Source organism: Nelumbo lutea, chromosome 1 (genome assembly GCF_056320005.1).
Source record: "Nelumbo lutea isolate HS-2025 chromosome 1, American lotus-T2T, whole genome shotgun sequence".
In the NCBI taxonomy this organism is placed as follows: domain Eukaryota; kingdom Viridiplantae; phylum Streptophyta; class Magnoliopsida; order Proteales; family Nelumbonaceae; genus Nelumbo; species Nelumbo lutea.
This window is the reverse complement of record NC_142684.1, coordinates 33480292-33502308: the sequence shown is the minus strand read 5'-3', so window position 1 is coordinate 33502308 and position 22017 is coordinate 33480292. Positions and strand designations below refer to the sequence as shown.

Sequence of the window (22017 nt, the reverse complement as noted above, 5' to 3'; positions counted from 1 at the left end):
GAGTCATTATACTCTGATAGGAAGGCCTGGGTCTCGGTGTAGAAGTGCTCTCTAGCCTGTGAGGTTGGACACTTTTCCCCCCGGGTACAGAAGTGCTCCCCGGTTCATGAGACTGAGCACCCTCCTCCTGGTAATCATCCAGGTCCACTACGGGGGGTTGGGGACGAACCTCCTCCTCGGGGAGCTCGGAAAAGATTGGCTCCACAACCAGGACCTCGGATGGGGCAGGGGCTGAAGGACTGGCTTCCTGGCGAAGCTTCTTCGAAGTCTTCCTCTTATTCCCTCTCTGACAGCTCTTGAGAAGGTTTTCGGCATCGACCTCTGGCATGGTAACTGCAAAAGCAAAAGGTTAGCCGAGAATTAAAAAGAACTTTAAAATAAAAAACCTTGGTAAAAACCTACCAAGAGGGCTCAGACCAGCTCGCACAAGCTTCTCCTCGGCCATGAAATCCTTCATCTCGAGGCCAAGGTCCCTCCACAAGTTGGTGACTGCCCTATTTTCTGCATCCTACCTCACCCCGGGATCCTTGATAGCTACCTTCCAGTGGGTTGGAAAAGACCACCCTTTAGGATTTCGGACAATGAAATACCTCCTTTTCTAGGATGTAACCTTGTTCGGGCAGCCGAACAGGATTTTGAACCCAGGCCGAGGTGAGATATAATAGCTTTGTCCAACGTCCCTGCGCAGACAAGCAGAGTTTCACTTGATCGCACAAATCGAGTTGAAGGTGTCTAAGGTGCAAGGCTGGTTGTATGTGTGGAACAAAGAGATAGTACCAACTATATTCCGAATAGAGTTCGGATGTAGTTGGTTGATGAGACCAAAAAGAATGCTATTTTTATCCTCTAATATTCATTATTTTATATTTATTTAGCACTTAAATGGACTCATTACTCTTGTATTTCGATCCAGGGCAATAAAGAAGGCAATTGGAAGAAAATAGGGCAAATCGGGTGATTTTGCACAGTTCAGCGATAGTCAGTAATTTGGACCTAACTCTCAATTCCGGACTTCGAATTAGACAATTCAAGAAGCATTAGAAAGATGAAAAAAAGGCCCACAACTTTTATGTTTTGGGTTTCGACAGATTGGGCTCGAATCGAGCACGAAAATGAGCCCGAAGTCGGAATAAGTTGGTAGCCAAGTCCATTTCACAACTTAAGCCCAACTCGTAGAAGTACCTTGTAGCAGCCCAAGTTTTAAAGCAGCCCAACTCGAATTCAAGAATTAAGAGTCCGAATTTCGAATGTAATCTCCAAGAATAGAGTCTTATCAGATCTAAAGTCTTGAATGTAATCCTAGAGAGATAAGAAGAATGAGATTAAATCATTAGATAAGAGATAGGATATGATTAGTTTAAAGAAGATCAAGACTCCCTAAAGATAAAATGATCTCCTAGAAGGAGTTGGAAAACAACCCTCTCCTTTGACTATATAAAGAGGGGGGTGAACCAGCTCTAGCATCACTCATTCCAAGACCCAAGAGATCATCAAGAGGCCAAGAAGCTCAAGAAAGCAGTTCGGCTATGGAGAAGAAAGGCATGGAGATTGCACAGATCATGAGTAGCTAAGCTTTTTTTTCTTGTTCAAGGGGGGAGGTTCGATTGTGTCATTGTGAGGTTCTATAGTTAATTTATTTTTTTGCTTTCTAATTCAAGTATTCATTGATTCTTGTGCATATTTTTATTGGATGTTGATGTTAATTAGTTTGACAAACTGAATTAATGTTGATTTTCCTACTGCTATCCATGATTTCGGTGATGCGTAATTATCACGAATAATGGTACAAGTAGCAATTAGGTTGATATCTTTTTGGGTCAATTGTTCATGACAGCCTTTGACCAATGTTTTAACATGGTTCAACCTAAAGGAATCGATGGAACAAGATTCAATAATTACAGCTATCTCAATTATTGTTATTTTGGTTTAACTGTTTTCACAAATCATAATGCTATCACTGTTTAACATGGAACACTATCGTACCCAGTTGAGTGGTGATAAGTGTTGATCAAATGTTGGGCTTGGTCAACTAAATTAGGAAAACATATGGTTTATTATGGCTATCCTAATAAATCTAAGGTTAAATGCTTGAATTGCAAGAATGCTGAAATTTACCTAGGATCAATGGCCACTCGATCCAACCCGGACCCTTGAACCAGAATTCAGTAAAACTGATTTTCTCTTGTTTGTTTAAGTGCTTTCTTATTCTTTTAATTTTAGTTATTAAATTTCCCCACTCAATTATAGTATCCATTCGGCTAAGAGATTACTGATTTGCTCCCTGTGGGATTCGACCTAGCACCACTTTTACTGCAAATATCTTATTGTGGGACTAGCACTAATTTTGAGGGCTTCAACAACACATCAAAATTTTGGCGCCATTGCCGGGGAGCAACTTTAATTTCTTAGCTATTACCTTCCTCTTGTTAACCTCTTTTGTTTTATGACTCATGCTTTTCAATGAGGGGAACTCGAGTACAACCCCGAAATTGAGAAGACTACCCATCGTTAAAGGAAGGAGGCGAAACAAAGGAAGGATCGTTCACCAAAGAAGGTGAATTCAGATTGTGATCTACCCATCATCGAAGGAGAAGAAAGAATGGCTGATAGAGAAAGGACATTGAGAGAGTTAGTTGTGCCAATTATGAACCAACAACCCCTATGCATCATGTATCCCACTCTTGAGGTAGGTTTTGAATTGAAATCTGGTTTGATTCAATTATTGCCTATTTTTCATGGTTTTCTAGGTGAGGACACTCATAAACATTGAAAGGAATTCCATGTCATCTGTTCGAGCATGAAAACCCACGGTATCACCGAGAACCAGGTAAAACTTATAGCCTTTCCATTTACTTTACATGATAAAGCAAAGGATTGGTTGTATATTCTTCCTCTCGGTTCAATACACACATGGGATGAGATGAATAGGATATTTTTGGATAAATATTTCCCTGCATCCCAGGCTACAAATATAAGAAAAGAAATATGTGAAGTTTAGCAATTTGGTGGTGAGACGCTATATGAATATTGGGAAAGATTTAAACAACTTGTTGCTAGCTGTCCACACCACCAAATACCCAAACAGCTTTTGATCCAATACTTCCATGAAGGGCTTCAGCCCATGGATAGAAGTATGGTCGATGCAGCTAGTGGAGGAGCTTTAGTGAACAAGACACTCGAAGCGGCCAGGGAATTAATTTCCAACATGGCCGAAAATTCACAGCAGTTTGGTAAAAGGACAGATGGTCCCATTAGGCATGCAACTGAGGTAAGCCATATAAATTTAGAAAATCAGATTTCTGACTTAACTGCTTTGGTTAGGCAACTAGCTACAGGACAATTAGAAACTGCTAGGGTGTGTGGTATCTGTTCGATCCCTGGCCATCCTACAAACATGTGTCCATCATTACAAGATGGATCGATGCAGCAAGTAAATGCCGTAGGAGGATTCCTGGGCCAGCCCCAACAAAAGTATGATCCCTACTCCAATTACTACAATCCGAGCTGGAGAAATCATCCAAACCTGAGCTACGGGAACCAAGGAGGACAGCAGCAATATCAACCCCATTTTTTTAGTCGACAGCCCCAGTTTTCAGCACCCATCACAGCGCAAGGCCAACCCCCGAATTTAGGTACGTCATTAGAAGATATAGTTAAGGCTCTAGCTACTAATACTCAGCAATTTCAGCAGGAAACAAGAGCCAGCATTCAGAATTTGGGGAATCAAATCAGCCAACTTGCCACTTCCATTAGCAAGTTGGAGGCGCAGAGCTCTGGGAAACTACCATCACAAATGGTAGTCAACCCCAAGGAGAATGTAAGTGTAGTGGTGCTAAGAAGTGGGAAGGAACTACAACTAGAACCTACCTCACCAAGGAAGGTGGATAAAGGACAAAAAGAAGAGGAGGTACAGGACTCAAGAGTTAGAGAGAACGTTTCAGCCATGATCAAGAGGACCTTACCAAAAAAATATGCTAATCCAAGTATGTTCACCCTACCTTGTGTGATTGGCAATAATTGAATCAAGCATGCCATGCTAGACTTAGGTGCATCTATCAATGTCATGCCATACTCGATTTACTATGCTTTGAGATTAGGTCCTTTAAGGAAAACTAAAGCTGTTATCCAATTAGCTGATCGTTCTAATGCCTACTCAGAATGGATTGTTGAGAATGTAACGGTGCAGGTTAACGATTTAATTTTCTCAGCTAATTTTAACATTCTAAGGATGGAGGAGAACATGATCGAAGGTTTAGCCCCACTTCTATTAGGCAGGCCATTCATGAAAACGGCCAAGACCAAAATAGATGTGGATGAGAGTACCCTCTCCGTTGAATGTGACGGAGAGACTGTTAAATTTAATATTTTTAAGCTATGAAGTACCCAATTGAAGAGCATTTGATCTATTCGGTCGACACTTTGGACCAACTATGTAGGAAATTTTTGAAAAAGATATAAATGAGGAACTAGAATCAAGTGCACAATTGGATACGAAGGCCTCTATTCCAGATTTGAACCCGCCCATGATGGATGGAAGGGGAGCACACCGGAAGCTGCAACCACGAGAGTTAGGGTAGCAAAGGAGAACGTCGAGCATAACAACGTTAAACAATTGCGCTTGTGGGAGGCAACCCATTGTGTTTAGTTAATTTTGTTATTTTGTTTGGTTTTGATTTTTGTGTTTAGCAGGAACCCAACAAGACAAACAGGGAAGTACTCTCAAATCCTTCTACTTTATGCATAATCACATACATTGGGGACAATGTATAACTTAAGTGTGGGGGAATTAGGGAAATCTGATGAAAATTTGGGATACCTTACATTCTTAAAATTTATGCTCCCAGAAACTTATCCTTGAACGATTTCAACTTATCAAGAATCATGTGCTTAGGCTGAACAGATAAGATAGGATGCAAGCATGACTAACTGAATCTTTCTTGGTTGCATATGGTACCTCATGATTTTAATCGATCAATAGGCAAGATGCATAAGGGTTTGATTGATTTTCACATAATTATCTGTCAAACATGGGTTGATTATTCTATAACTTGTGGTGTTAGGCATATAGAGACCATGACCAATGAATTCATGGATCAGACAAAAGGAGTTTGAAAATAAAATTGTGACTAATGTGAGATGGAGCATAAAATGCACTCACATCTAGAAACAAAAACAAGTGTGAGATGGAGTATAAAATGCACTCACATCTAGAAATGAAAGCAAGTGTGAGATGGAGCATAAAATGCACTCACATCTTGAAAAGAAGGCAAGGGTGAGATGGAGCATAAAATGCACTCACCCTAGAACCCCAACCCCATTCTCACCTTCAGATCCTAGGAATTCACACTAAGTGGTGGAGATGTGATACATAGCAAGATTATGGCAATAAGCACACCTTGTTTTGATTCATAGAAAAGTAATTGCATCTGGTTGAATTGGTTTGTTAAAAGCAATGAGCACCTGTGCAGTCCAAGGAGTTTCAGCCTTGGAAGGCTTGTCTCCTTGACTATCGATTTAACTTGGGACCATGAGGAATGGTAATTTGCGACCACTCTTGGACAAGAAAAATGGGAGAAAGAGATGAAAAGGGAAAGGTTACTAAGTCTGAACTAAGGCATGAAATGAACTAGGCCTCATGTAGAGAAAAAGAAAGATTGAAAAACAATAGTTAGTCTCTCTTGTGTTACTTGAGTTTTTGCCTTGCACGAGGACAAGCAAAGTTTAAGTGTGGGGGGATTTGATGAGACCAAAAAGAACTCTATTTTTATCCTTTAATATTCATTCTTTTATATTTATTTAGCACTTAAATTGAGTCATTACTCTTGTATTTCGATTCAGGGCAATAAAGAAGGCAATTGGAAGAAAACAGGGCAAATCAGGTGATTTTGCACAGTTCGGCAACAGTCAATAATCTGGGCCTAACTCTCAATTCTGGACTCCGAATTAGACAATTCAAGAAGCATTAGAAAGATAAAAGAAAGGCTCACAACTTTTATGTTTCGGGTTTCGACAGATTCAGCTCGAATCGAGTACGAAAATGAGCCTGAAGTCGGAACGAGTTCGTAGCCAGACCCATTTCACAACTTAAGCCCAACTCGTAGAAGTACCTTGTAGCAGCCCAAGTTTTAAAGCAGCCCAACTCGAATTCAAGAGTTAAGAGTCCAAATTTCGAATGTAATCTCCAATGATAGAGTCTTATCAGATCTAAAGTCTTGAATGTAATCCTAGAGAGATAAGAAAAATGAGATTAGATCATTAGATAAGAGATAGGATAGGATTAGTTCAAAGAAGATCAAGACTCCCTAAAGATAAGATGATCTCCTAGAAGGAGTTGGAAAACAGCCATTTCCTTTGGCTATATAAAGAGGGGGTGAACCAGCTCTATCATCACTCATTCCAAGATCCAAGAGATCATCAAGAGGCCAAGAAGCTCAAGAAAGCAATTCGGCTATGGAGAAGAAAGGCATGGAGATTGCGCAAATCATGAGTAGCTAAGCTTCTTTTTCTGGTTCAAGGGGGGAGGTTCGATTGTGTCATTGTGAGGTTCTATAGTTAATTTATTTTCTTGCTTTCTAATTCAAGTATTCATTGATTCTTGTGCATATTTTTATTGGATGTTGATGTTAACCAGTTTGACAAACTGAATTAATGTTGATTTTTCTACTACTATCCATGATTTCGGTGATCTGTAATTGTCATGAATAATGGTACAAGTAGCAATTAGGTTGATATATTTTTGGGTCAATTGTTCGTGACAGCCTTTGACCAATATTTTAATATGGTTCAACCTAAAGGAATCGATGGAACACTATCATACCTAGTTGAGTGGTGATAAGTGTTGATCGAATGCTGGGTTTGGCCAACTGAATTAGGAAAACACAAGGTTTATTATGGCTATCCTAATAAATCTAAGGTTAAATGCTTGAATTGCAAGAATGCTGAAATTTACCTAGGATCGATGGCCACTCGATTCAACCCGAACCCTTGAACCAGAATTCGGTAAGACTAATTTTCTCTTGTTTGTTTAAGTGCTTTCTTATTCTTTTAATTTTAGTTATTAAATTTCCCCACTCAATTATAGTATCCATTCGGCTAAGAGATTACTGATTTGATCTCTGTGGGATTCGACCTAGCACCACTTTTACTGCAAATATCTTATTGTGGGACTAGTACTAATTTTGAGGGCTTCAACAACCCGTCATTGGTCGATGGTAATGTTAAAAAAGTTAACTACCTCTATAATGAAAGGGTGAAGCGGGAAGTACAGCCCAGCTGCGAGCTGCTCCTCAAAGACCCCGAGCTCATGGTGATCATGAGCCCAAAGGTATTGACCTAAGGGAAGGCTAAAAACCAAGCTATCGGGAAGACGATAGCGAGCTACAAGGTACATTAGCCTATCAGAAGTTAGAGTAGAAGGACCGAAGTCATCTGGATTCCGAGCCGGGAAGAAGATGGGCCCCCGTCCTAGAGGACAGACCCTCTTCTTGAACCTCAATCTCCCTGAGCCGAGATGGCTCAACTTCGAGAGCAGAAGCTTCCACTAAAGACTGAAGAGGGGAGTCACCCTGCGGCGAGCTAACCTCCCCAGCAGGGGACGCGGATTGCACCACGGCACCCTCAACCTCGCTAGAAATACCTAAAAGTCTGTCTACGCTAGAACTGGACATGATTAAAAAACAAAGGAAGAACAGGAAAAGACAGACTCACCGAAAGGAAGGATGACCTCGGAAAACAAAGAGAAGAGTGAGTTGAAGGATTCCAACACGACCTCAGAACAAACTTGTGAATTTGTGGCAAGAAAAATTAGTTGCGATCCCCCTATTTATAGCCGCTATGTCTGAGAACTAACGGTGGAGATCAAAGTGATCCAATGGCTCCTAGGAAAACCGGCTGCGTGACCCCGAGGATAAAATCGGTTTAGCTCATTTTTTGACGTCCACGGAGTTTATAGATTGTGTGACGTCTGCGCGTAGGCCAGACGTGACCTGGGTTTTCTTGGTTGAGCCGAGTGGCCGAACAAGTCTGACCCGTGAATCATCTGGCTACCTGCCCAGACCTCGGACCAAATTCACTTGGCTCGTCATGAACTCCCCGCACCGGGTCAGGACCCCTGGCTCAAGGAGTGAGGGGCAATTGATGAAGGGTAATTTGGCCCGACCTGGTAATAGGGGACACGTGGACACGGCCTAAAATAGCAGGCTGACAACTCACTCTAACACACCAAGTTTGCAACAGATCGAGCTCGGATAACCAGACCACCTCGGGACAAGTCTACCTCGGTGCAAGGTTACATCAGGACCACCTCAGTCCCAAGGTACTTTGGCATTCATATCAGGTCAGATCTAAAGAGCACGAGCTCAAGCAATGCTGACCAACCACCGCATGGCAACCCCGGAGATCTCATCACCGTACTCCGCGTCATACAGGATCGTACCTTGTAATGGCTATATTAGCTCACACACTCCCCGATTCAATCGGAAATGGGCAACCTTATCGGTTGGTGGCGTTATCCCCACCTAACATAAAAACGGATCTCATCACAGTGGGGATCTAGGAACTGCTCCACCAAACCCACGAGGACTCCAGTATATAAAAACCTCACCCCCCAGGGACGAAGGTATGTGTAATCTCTGCTCTCTAGCTCTCTCACAATCTAATATCATCTTCAAGCTCACTACTAAGTGCTAACTTAACCATCGGAGTAACCTCGCTGGATAAGCCACCCCGGGTTCTCTGATTCATCTCTTGCAAGTTCCTCAATTTTCGTCATTGCTGATAGCCAAATCATCGCCTACGGGGAGCAGCCGGATTGCGCTACATCACCTATCATCTTCAAAAATCCATATTCTGAAATTTCCAAGACACATGCCACTTTTGTTGAGGCAGACGTAAATTGTCAAATATCTTTTCTTTCAATTGTGATGGGATTTTGGAAATCAGATTAATTAGACGCGGTGATTGTTTAGCAGGCTATGGAAGTATGGAATCAATGATAATGCTCCAAGCTAGTGATAAAACACATGGAACTTAGAGGGAATGGTTAAATGGTTGTGGGTCTCATGTATTTTATTACTAAAATTATCATTAATTCCACAGCCTGCTGAAAAATTATTGCATTCAGTTAACCCTTTCTCTAGTTCTTATATTTATGTGCTTGGATGAATTAAATAATTTTAAAATCAAATGATATATACTGTTTAATTGTGGCAGCATTTTCTGTTTCTTTATAAAGGTGGTGTTTTTTTGTCATTTACATGGTATTTTAAGGAGGCGAATCAGAAATAGAAGAAATAAGATAAATAGGGCCTAAATCTAGGACCTGCAATAGTTTCATGGAAACTGGGATTTTCTCATATGGGATTCATAGTAATCTGCTGCAATCTAGAGCTAGGTGCCCTTTACAGCTTGAAAAAACATTTGGTACAAGTTGATGAGCTAAAATAAAAAAATAAAAAAATAAATCTATTATCGATTGAAATATTTACCTTTTTTGCCTAAATCTGATTTTGAGGGCAACATAAATTTTGCTAAATCTATATATCAATATATGATTAATTTCTACTATTTTTTCTAGATTTATAGATCTCTTATAGTAAGTTATTCTAGAATGTAAGCAAGTTTTAAGTAGAGTGGCTGATGTATTGTGTTGGGTCCACTTTGTGTATTGGGACTTATTTGTTACAGTCCTGTTTTATTTACGAGCCTTCTATTTTTTTAATTGGACAAGGAGAGAGGGAAGGTTGAAGTTGCAATTATTTAATGCATTGGTAAAATCTTTTCCTTGCAAGTGTGAGATCATAGGCTGAAATTTAAGAGTGATCAATTTGCTCCAAAGAAAAGGAAAGCCAAAGGTTAGTTCATACTCAAGGTTTAAAATATCGGAAACACTATTTGTATCAAAAAGGGAAATTTAAGAGGCATATTAGGATGAAAAATTAAGATACGAATAAAAACACAGGAAAGTAGTATAAATACTCCAATAAATCATAAACGAACATCAAGTATCATTAAATATAAGATATAAATGAACTATTCATACATAAAAATAACACATTTTAGTGGGTTTTATGAAAAAATATATATTATATGGGAACAGTGGATTTAAACTTAGCAACAGCTCCTCCACGTTTTACTTAAAAGCTTGTGGGAAAACGAGTTGCTGCTTATCATCAAAGTTATTACTGGTTCTGGTGATGCGGCATATGGTTTTGTAATCTAAGAAACCAGTAGGGATGTGATTGAGGCTGGATGTTGCGATGTGGCAGAAGCAGCTGCTTCCCATATCACTGGCCAATGCTTGCGCAATTTGTGCTTGAAATAAGCATGCCTGTCCAACCTTTAGATTTGCTTCCCTTTCCGCAAGATAGCTCGACACTGATCCAGCCACTCTCCTAAGCACCTTTATGGATTCAAGATCATGCACCACTTGCTCAGGATCGTCCAACACCTCCACTTCCTTCAACAACGATATAAGAAAGGGGATTAAGGTTCTCTAATTATTCATCAATGTAAGCAGATCGGAGCAAGATAAGGCATTAAGGTGGCTAGAGAAATCCATTCACACTCTCTTCACATCGGACGACCCAATTTCCAGAATTCAGGTTGCTAGAGAAATTTGGTGCCTCACCAAGATGTCTCAAAGGTACCCATTTTTCTTCTCATCTCTAGCTTCTGCGATGGTTGAAAAGGTGGCGGAATCCAGGCCACGGACAAGGACTGAGATAGAGATGGGATGGGGGAAGAGGTGAGGGAGGAACCCGTCCAAACCAAACGCCGTAGGGATGAAATAGGGGAGAGGGGCCAAAAGTGGAGGAGCCCATTGCTGCAATGAGTTGTAGTGGCGGTGATGAAACAAGGGAGAGAACAAAGGGGAAAAAGAGCTGGTCACCATGTTGGCAAGAACCAGGAGTGACCAGAAGGCACTCGACATGGAGGTAACTATTCTGACTCATTTCCAATGCTCCATATCGCTAGAGCTGATGAAGGATCTGATCACGTTATCCACCAGCATCACTTACAATCATGAGAGCATTCAGACATAGATTGAGTTTGGGAATCAAACATGCCTAGTAATTGTTGGGAAGTTGGGGTCTCTAAAACTTGGAAGAGAAGTTTTGAGACACATTTGAAGATATTTTCTTTAGAACGTTATTTTTTCCCCACTCAGTTTCACTGAGTTTGTTATTAGATTACAGGCAAATTCATTCCCAAAATACAACAAAACTTTGGGAGGGAATCTGTAACCAGCAAATTTGAAGAGTCTCCGAAGAAATCTTCTGTGAGATAGTATCAGACTGAACTGAGAGAAAGAGATAGAGAGAATGAATTTCATAAATATTTTGTGTGTGTGTAAATGCTTGATTTGTGCTCTTTAAATAATTTATGAAGAATCATGAATGTGCTGTTTTAGAAATAGCACATTGAACAGTCACAATTTCAAACATGTGAATAGGTGTATTTTGTCATGTAATCAACCAATCAAACCCCATTAGATTTAATATCTAATGAGATTAAAAACCAACAATTACCAAGAAGGTGTTGAGAAGCTTGGACCAGATACCAAATCATGCCATATGGAAGATGATATATGATTGGTGCATCGAGAATTAGTCTTTTGGCATTGAAAGGACACCCACGCCTCAAATTCCTGTAACCCCGGCCCATTTGAGGTCTCACATTCTTTCAATGATTACGGATGCAGGTCGACATGGGGGCTGCCAGGAATTGGTTGTGGAGATCAAGAAGGAAAGCGAGCGCAATAAGCGGTGCACCGTGGCGAATGGGACAGGGCATGTTCTGGCGTCAACATTCGAGGCTTTCGCTGTGGCCTCATTTGAGAGCACCAATGTGCTAGAGGAGATCTTTTCTGCACTCACATGGATGATTCCATTGGATTTAGAAGCTCAGTCTTACTTAGGATCACCAACTTCTTTACGTCGCATGGTATAGCTTTCCAAGTCTAGAGGTCTCTCAGGAAGGGGCCAAACCCCTCAACCTCTCCGATCACAACCTCCAAGTCATGTTTGGCTATGGCAAACGATAGCCATGTCCGGTTGTCTCCGTTGTACTGATTGTCCTAGGGTTCCAAGTAGGTCCATCTACCCAAGGAGGGACTGTCTTTGGGTGGATGGGGAAAGTTTATTGAGTCCCCATCGGGCCAATTGTAAATCGGGCCATGCTGTTCGGGATCCAACCTGGCTCGGTCCGATGGTTTAGGGGCCGTGTAGCGGCCTATCATGATTGTATGGGCCGATGGACCATACTGGGTTTGGGGTTTCAGGTTAGTGGCTCAGACCGGCATGGCCCGCAATGTTGTGTCATGCCACTAGTGGCCTGCACTGAGTTAGAATTGTCAAAAACAGTAGAGGTGATTAAAGACAAAAATTAAATAGTAAGAGTATTTCGTCAATTAGCTAAACAGTATGTACTTTAAGAAATTTTCCCTACGAGTAATTACAATTCATAAAGAAGGGAAGTTTTAGTTTGCACTTCAACATATGCTGTAGACCCACCCCGTCTCAATAATTTCTGTGGAGTCTTATGATGATTTCCACCTATTTGTAATCTGGTAATTGGTTTCCAACAAAAGCTCTCGTTAGTCCTTAGAGCATTCAAAGGCCAGATGTGAATGGCACATTGGTGTATGGTAGCCATTTATTACCGTCTATGAAGTTTCCTACGGTGAACTGTGATGCTTCAGCTGCCCTAGTTATGACATGATAGCCACCCCATTTCACTCGGTTGGCTGTGGACGAACCAGGGCCTGTGTTCTTGAACTCCCCATAGTATAATGCATTCACAGCAAAAGTTCCATTCCATTCCATTCAACCGGCCGGATTGATCAAGCTATCAAGAAACGTCTTGAGGATTACAGTTTGAGAATACAGCTGCCATGGCCTTCCAAGGTATGTCTGGACTGAACTCTGCACCGGCTTTAGGTCCGGAGCGGCTGTTACCCGAGAATTGTGGATCACAATTCCGGTGGTCTGGTTGGGGTTAAGTCGACCTTGTGCTGTTACTACGACGGTGCCGGTGATGGGCTTTCTGGCATATATGTTACAGTTCTGTAGCACAGCAGCTGCATTTCCAAATATGAAATCCACTGTACCGTAAATATCACATTGCTTGTAGAATTGTCTGTTACAATGGACGTTGAGAGTGTTTTGATATCCTTCAAAACTACACCGGTACAATACTGAGGCGTCCGACTCCGAGCGAAGCGCCACTGCTTGGAAGTTCTGCGGTCCGGCAGTGTTCTGGAATGTGATATCGCGAGCGATGAATCCATCTCCCATAACCGCTGAAATCAAGTTTTATTTCAGAGAATTGGAAAAACAAACTAACTTCACTTTGGAACAATATATATCATTAATACGCAAAATTATCAAAGCAAAAACTACAGAAAATAGGGCTAAAACCATACCAGAACCGCTACCAAACTAAGAACAACCAATAAACAATGAAAACCCACCGTTAAACCCAATAAAATGCTCAGACCCGGCAGCCTCACTCATGCCCCGGCCAAGGTACAAGGACTACTCCAATGAAAACCCACCATGAAAAAGACAAGTGCTTCTCAAAAATAACTAGAAAAAAGATAAATACGAAAGCACAGAAGTGCCAGCTTGGCACATTCGATTTTAATATATAGATAGAAGACATAGATAACTAAATAAATAGATTAAATGGCAAATTCTATATCAACAAAATGAGGACCATATACATACATAAATCAACCAATTATGGGGGTTAGCAGTCATAGACTTAATTTTAAGTGGACCATTAATGGTCCTATATCCATCCGAGATACCGGGAGAGATTAAATGACTGAAATTTATTGTGGAATGGAATTTGCTTTTACTTGCTTAAGAAAAGATTAATACTCAATTTTCACTTCCATTTTTGTACTTTTTTTTTCAATTTCCTCTCACCAGTGTCTTACCTGTTATCATTGCTACATAGGACAATATTTTGGTAACTCTGTCTCACCTCTCCCTCTCTGTTCAAAACAACATAATTTGATGAGATAATAAGATTAAAGTATCGGTATTAAGTATTGTATCAGATAATTTGGATATAGATACGAATACGAATACGGTTGGGAAATGTATGGATATGGATGAAAAATATGGAAACGCTTGAATACGATAGGAAAAACACAAAAATTCCAAAAATATATCAATAATATTATGTTTAATGTCAAAATAATATATAAATACATAGGAGCAGTATATTTTAGTAATATATAAAAATAAATATATTATAACTAATATTGCAAGATGCATAGATATTATGCAATTTTATTGATAATGCATCAATCAAGAATCTAAGACATTATATAGATTTTTAGAAATTAATACATGCACAAAGCCATTATTATTCTGTTTTCTATTAAAGTCCAAGGCACAAAACATATGCAACAACAATTCTATTTGAATTACTATAACAATATTTCTATTTTACTATTTTTATTTTTTAACATTAACAAAAACATTAATTCTCAAATGTCTGGTAAACAATATTTTCACTTTTTAAAAAACTAATAGGTTATTATAAAATGTAAAGCAAAATATTAATTAATAATTTATAAAAAATATATAATCTTAACTTAAAATATATCAAATGTATTGAAATTTTGAAGATGTATATCATATGAAAATTCATAAATTTTAATTATTAAAATAATTATTCCATTATTAATATTTTTATTTTATAAAATTTCTAAAATACAAAAATATTTTATTTTTATATAAATGTAGATTTGGAATTTACCAATTCAATTTATGTTATATTCTTAAATATTTTGTAAATAAGAATTTTATTTTTGTAAATAGTAAATACACTATTATTTAATGCAAATTAAAATATTAATTAATAATTTATAAAAATTTGAATATACGTATAATATTCAAACTTATAAATTTTAAGTATTGAAATAATTATTCTATTAATAATAATTTTATTTGTATAAATTTCTTGAAATTTAAAATCATTTTTTGATATATATGTAGATTTGATAAAATATTTATTCCATTGTTCATAAAATACTAATTTAGAAATTATTCATTTTAATTTATAGTTGGAATTGTTGAATATTAGTATATATTGTTTCTTTTATTATCAAAAGATGATAAGTGGCTTGATGGTTGAAGCGGCATATGCTCTTGGTGCATAGACGTGGACGTGCGATACATTATCATATGAGTACGTATCAGATCGTATTGCCCAATACTATATAATATACATCGATACAATAACGTATTAAACCGATACATACGATTGACAAGATAAATATCCAATAATGTATCGATGAGGTCCAATACCGATAAAATATATATCAATATTTTAATCGTTGTGCTGTAAAGAGTGGAAAGTTTGTCCGTCTTACATGACATCATGGACCTAGTGGGCCAAATTTTAGAAATTCATGTTAAAAACGTCGAGAAGCTAATCAATGTGCAGACTACTTATATTGTCTTCACTTCCAAATGAAGGCAATAATGTCAATTTGATCAATTCTAGCATTTATATATTTTTTTCTTTTTTGATATATGCTAGTCATGCTTTTCAAGTTATCCTTGTTTGTCTAAAATGTAACTCAGCTTGTATAATTCATAATATCTATTTCTTGCCTCGGTCGTTAGCAAAACCATTCACTTCTAACCACCAAACATTTACTTGTTGTCTAAAATGGCCCACTTTTGAGGCCACTCTCATTATTATGGGCCGTGCCCATATCTGCTTGGCACATCCCCCAATAGGGAAGCATGGCATAGGGTTATGCCATGGGAGATACGATTTTTTTTAGAAAAATTGAAAAGTATAGAAAGATTAAAATAAATTAACAATATAAGAAATTGAAAAAAAAATACTTAAAATTGGAATATACATGTATATACATATAAATTATATTTTCAATTCTATTACATTATTTTATTTCAATATTATTGTATTCTTTTTTTTTATTTCATTTTATTATTTTATTCTATTATACTATTTTATTTCTTGTAAGACCTGTTAGACAGTGTATGCTCTTACTTCCAATCAGATTGATGTACTTTATGACATTTATTGTAAATGAATAAAAGTACATAATTGATTCATGTGTTTTGGTGTATTTCTGTGTAATACCCTTAAACTGGACACTTATGAGAATCGTGTTAGTTTAAAATCTTTACAGTCGTTGGATAGATCTTGAGAGATTTATCCTGCCAAGGTTGACACTGATGTGCCGTCAAATTGGTTGAGGTGGCTTGTCTCAACTACCACGGTGAGACCTGAGGTACATGTAGTGTGAGTTTTCTTGAAACCCTAAACCAGACCAAAATTTCAGTATTGCCCTGGACCTTAGAGATAGATGAGCAAAACCGGAATGTTACACTTAACCCTTAGACTCGATTATGATACTGCACTAAGTGTCAGATTGGGCTATCTTTGATGTGTCAATCAGTGAGATCCTTAGAGAGGGTCAAAACCTAGGTATATTGGGACAATCTAAGAATTCATCTGAGTGGGTGATCATGGTGATATGATTAACTCCTTTGTTTGACAAAGTGAATGATTGGGGATGCACTCTCTCCGATGGAAACCTAAATTTCTGGCAGTTGATTTCAACCATTGAAATTTGTTTTGCAAAATATATTTATATATATATATATATATATATATATATATATGGTTTCAAAATGTTTGCAAAAGGTTTTAATTCCTAGGATCCATGTGAGTAGAGAGTGCAACACTGTTCCTTGCAGCCGAGGGAGAGGTCCTCTCTAGTCGAGCAATGATTGATCATTATGGGCTAAGAAGTTAAGTGTAAGACCATTGAGGGTTATACCTGATGGGTTAATCTTACATCTACCCACAGTCCTTGGGCCTTCATAAGATGGTTGGACCCAATGACCATTTAGTGTAAATGTTTGGCCCATTAAGAGTCTATAGTGATAGATTCAGGGGTTCACTGTCTCCTACAATGAATTTGGCCAAGCCTTGTAATTAAGGCTGGGCTGAACCTATGTGGCTGATATGTAGATCAATGTTTGGGTCTCATGCCATACAAAGAGAGTCAATTGGGCAGTAGGTTAAGAGGTTAAGTGAGCACATAAACTTAATGAGCCTAAAGCCCAATTCGAACTGGGCTTATGTTAGTTAATTAAAATGAGGCAAGATAGGATTTATAATCTGATTAGGGTTATCTGAATGATAAGATAAGTCTTATTCATTCAGGAGTCTAGATCCAAATATCAAATTTAGATTAAGGAACTCTCTCCTAATTGAATTAGGAGGTTGATCCTGAGAAGGCTATAAATAAAGGGAGTGAATTCCTCAATTAAAAATACAACACAACAATCTGTAAGGTTCTTCCATGTTCTTGCCGGCCCTACCCAGTTCGATCTCCACTTGTGGGAGTGATCAATAATTGTTCTTGGTATTGCTTCTTGGTAGAAGAAGCAATCTAAAGTCGTGCTTACCAACCCTCTATTCCATTTTTGCTAAAAATTTCGGTTCTTGCTGAAGAGTCATCCTACTGATCCTACTTTCCCTACACACTTTGTCATCTTCAGTGGAAGCAGGTTTTGGTTTTCTCCTTGGGCATGAACACCTTCATTGGGAGTTATTGCTACTTCGTATCAGGTATATTCATCTCCTCTCTTTGGTTTCAGATCTAGTCCGATTTTGGTTCAAGATTGATCATTGAAAATGTAGTTTTCTAAAATAGGGAATGTGATTCCCAAATGGGAGAGAGAGAATTTTTTTAAATTTAGCCCAACCTTCCTACAAGTTCGGCCATCCATATGATGGATCTCTCATCCCTTCAAGACCCTCCTTCAATATTGGGGTATCATTCTTAATAAATAATAAATCCTTTTTCATAATTGTTAATAATACATAGAAAAATGTATTAGCATTTTTTTGCTTCTTATTCAATGATGGTCACCTTAAATCGTCTAGTGGCCTAATGGGTAGGGGTTTTCATTTGGTCGGTTCAGTTCGGAAATAGAACCTAACTAACATTATATTTCAGTTAGGTGATTTTCAACCAAACCAAATTGAATAAGACTTAAAAATCGAATTGAATCAAACAGAATTGAAATCAGTTCGATTTGGTTTTAAATCGGTTAATTTTATTAATTAAAATATAAATGTATATATAATTATTATTAAAATATATCAAAATTTATATTAATAATTATTATTAATATTTATAATTGAAATACAAATATGTATTTATTTTGTTTAATTTGATTTTCGGTTTGTTTCAGTTGAATTTTTTTCTCAAACCGAACCCAAAACTGAAAACTGATATTTCTAACCTCACTAAACTGAACCAAGCTGACAAACAAAGTAACCAAACCGAATTGGGTATTCAGTTTAGTTTGATTTAGTAACCAAATTTGAACAACCCTACTAATGGGGGAGGGAGTTGGGAAGCTTATTATAGTGTAATTCCAATGTTCATTGTTTATACTTAATGAATAAAAGCCCTATCATCTTCAAAAATCCATATTTTGAAATTTGCAAGACACAAGCCACCTTTGTTGAGGCAGACTTAGTGATAAAACACACGGAACCCACTTGGAGAAGTTAAATGCTTGTCGGCCCCTTATATTTTATTATTGGTTCCACAGCCCACTGAAAAACTACTGCATTCAGTTAATCCTTTCTCGACTTTGTGTTTGGATGAATTAAATAATTTTAAAATCAAACAATATAAACTGTTTAATTATGGCAGCATTCTTTTTTTTTTTTTTTTGTTTCTTTATAAAGACGGTGTTTTGTCTGTCACTTGCATGGTATTTTAATTTAAAAGAGGCGATTCAGAGCATGAAGAATAAATAGAAGAAATAAAATAAATAGGGCCTAAATCTAGGTCCTGGAATAGTTCCAGGGAAACTGGGATTTTCTCATGTGGGGTTCATAGTAATCTGCTGCAATCTAGAGCTAGGTGCCCTTTACAGCTTGAGAAAACATATGTACAAGTTGATGAGCACACAGAAAAAAAAAATCTATTATCGATGAAATATTTTTTTTCCCTAAATCTGGGTTTGAGGGCAACATAAATTTTGCTAAATCTACATCCATGGTTAATTTCCAGTTTTTTTTTTTTTTGGATTTATAGATATCTTATATTTTAGGTAGAGTGGCTGATGTTGTGTTGGGTCCACTTTGTGTCCTGGGACTTACTTGTTAAATTCCTATTTTATTTACGAGCCTTTTTTTAATTGGACAAGGAGAGAGGGAAGGCTGAAGTTGCAATTGTTTAATGCACTGGTAAAATCTTTGGCTTACAAGTGTGAGAACATGAGCTGAAGTCTAAGAGTGACCAATATGCTCAAAAGAAAAAGAAAGCCAAAGGTTACTCCATATCTAGCCTATCCTTCCAAGATCTTATCACCTTGGATAAGTGAGGCGATCATTAGTGTGGTGTTTTTTCTTTTGTTATTCGGTGCTATGCATCATTAATAACTTCTCGTAATTTATTTTTCTTAAAGTCTGGGTTGTGGGACTTGATTCTACATCAATGTTAGAACAAACCAACTAATACACCAACGAGCCAGCCCTTGATTGGTTCGTTAACATAATGTTTGGCTCTATATATGAGCATTTTTCAGATATTTCTGCACTATCAAATGCCACTTTAAATGTTTTATTTATTTATTTTTTTTTTGTTTGGTTGAGCATTTCAAGTAATGCCCCACAAACCCAGGTGCCAACTAAGAATGTAATAAGCATTTTTGCATATATTGCCGGTTGGTTGACACTGTCATGCTATGTGAGAATGCCATCAAGTTCATCCAACCGTCCAGATTACTCATACATGTATATAGTAGCTAAAATTGAGATCCAACAGTTCATTTTGCATGGAAGTCCCCTCTAATGGCTCATAACCATTGATGAGCACATCTAGCCCATAAAATCCAATGAAACCATACATAATATACCTTTAACTAATGCAATATTAGTGTGTCATTTGGTATCTCTCCCCCAATTTATTCGTAAGCCGATCTCTTAATGTATTAATTTAAGAATTGTTAGCTGAAGTACTAGCACCATCCTTATGGTCATTAACCCTTCCACTTTAATCTCTTCATTGGTCACCATTTCTTCATCTATCCATAGATTTAGATTTGTATCTTCGTGTGCCTCTCTTTCGATGAAGTTATAAGTAATGAAATATGCCATTATAGCATGGCATGTTCTTTAAGATTGGGCATGTTTTATTGGTGCAAGCCAATGTATGAAATTGAATAGGTATGTTTCATTACTTATATTAATCTCTTCATTTTGGAATTTACCCATCAGTACACTAAAACAGCACTCTATTACATTTTATATAAACAAATGTATGAAATTGAACAGGTACTTCTTGATTCTAAACCCAACCCCATTGCCCTTGGAATTCACTTGGGTGGTAAGGCCAACTAGGGCACAGAGTGAGATAATCAGGTGCCTTAGAAAAGCTAGAGCCAAAAAGGTAATATTTCCCTACATGGTGTACTAATTGTGAGAATATATTATGAGAAAACAGTCGATGAATTAGTGTAGTAAAGTTGAAATTTATTCCACCTAGAGGGAGTTCTAGAATGTGAATGTTTGGTTTAGCAATAGCATCTGTGTATAGAAATCTGAACACCATATTAAAGTTGCACATTGCCACAATATTTGATGTACAAACCTTCTTCCTGCCTCTATAGAAAATTTGCTTATCACATGGTTTGCATGGTGCCATCTATAGCCCCCAAAATCCTAATGGCAGAGGGGACCGTTATCAAAAGGCATAATTCATATGATAAGTTAGGGTAGAAGCAACTAAATACTAATTCATCTAGAGCTGGATGCACAAATTTGTATAAAAGAGTAAAAGGAAGTCCTCTTGCAACAAGATTACTAGAATCTTGGTTATACTTTAGTAGTATTTTCTTTCTTAATAAGTTCTAATTTGGGTCATGTTAGTATTATTTACTAGAATCTTGGTTATACTTTAGTAGTATTTTCTTTCTTAATAAGTTCTAATTTAGATCATGTTAGTATTATTTTCCAAGTGGTTTTCTAAGTCTTATTATTTTCCTGTTCACAGTTTTCTAGGGATGGGTTACCAAAGAGATACGATAAAATCAGCAGATTCTAAAGTTCACATATTTGATGGGGTTGAAGTCATTCATAAATATAGAAGTAAATGGATCTCCTCTCTAGACTCCTTGTCAATAATTTAGACACAGGATCACTTTATGGCATCAAAATCTCAAGGAATTAACCAAAGCTGAATCATCTCATGTTCGCTGATGACATTTTATTATTTGGAAGATGCACTAGTGGAGAAATTGTTACACTCAAACAGATAATCTCAGACTTTGAGCTTTGGTCAGGACAACAGATAAATCTCACTAAATCCTCCATTTATTTCAGCCAGAATGTTCCATAGAAGGATTAGAAGAGATACTGCTCATCAGCTTGAAGCCAGCATCATGTTTTGAGCACCCTTGTTACTGTTTCAAATTGGAGCTTTTTGGTTGAGAGGTGTCGTGGTAAACTTCAGATCAGAAGTGGAAGTGTCCAACTGCTTGTCAAATGTTGGTAGAGAAATCCTCATCAATTCTACTCTTTCCTCTATCCCAAACTATTTTATGGCTACCCAACGGGTACCAACAAAGCATTTGTTCCCAAATCAATGCCATAAACCGGGACTTTTGGTGGGGCTTTACATCAGGGAACCGCCACATATATCTCAAAGGATGGAAATTCTTCATTAGGGGTGACAATTTTTTAGTCGACCCGTTGAACCCACTCAACCTACCTATTTACTTGTCGGGTTGTGTGATCAATCTATCACCCAACCTGTCCATTTAAATGGGTTGGGTTGGGTTGGGTTGGGTTGGGTTGTGGATAACCATTATAGACATAAGTATTATTACCTTACCGTTTTTATAATTTTTTTTCATTTGAATTAAATAATTTATCACTAATGCATTAATTTTCTATTAATTATTGACTAAATTTAGTTTTGTCTTGAATCAACAC

General features: G+C 37.7%; 2 pseudogenes; one reads left to right on the top strand and one right to left on the bottom strand.

The window, feature by feature from the left end:
• The first annotated feature begins 10889 nt into the window (after positions 1 to 10889).
• On the top strand, positions 10890 to 11949 carry LOC148874221 (U-box domain-containing protein 20 pseudogene; annotated as a pseudogene).
• An 875-nt stretch (positions 11950 to 12824) lies between these two features.
• Positions 12825 to 13295, bottom strand: LOC148874220 (pectinesterase 2 pseudogene; annotated as a pseudogene).
• Between the last annotated feature and the right edge of the window lie 8722 nt (positions 13296 to 22017).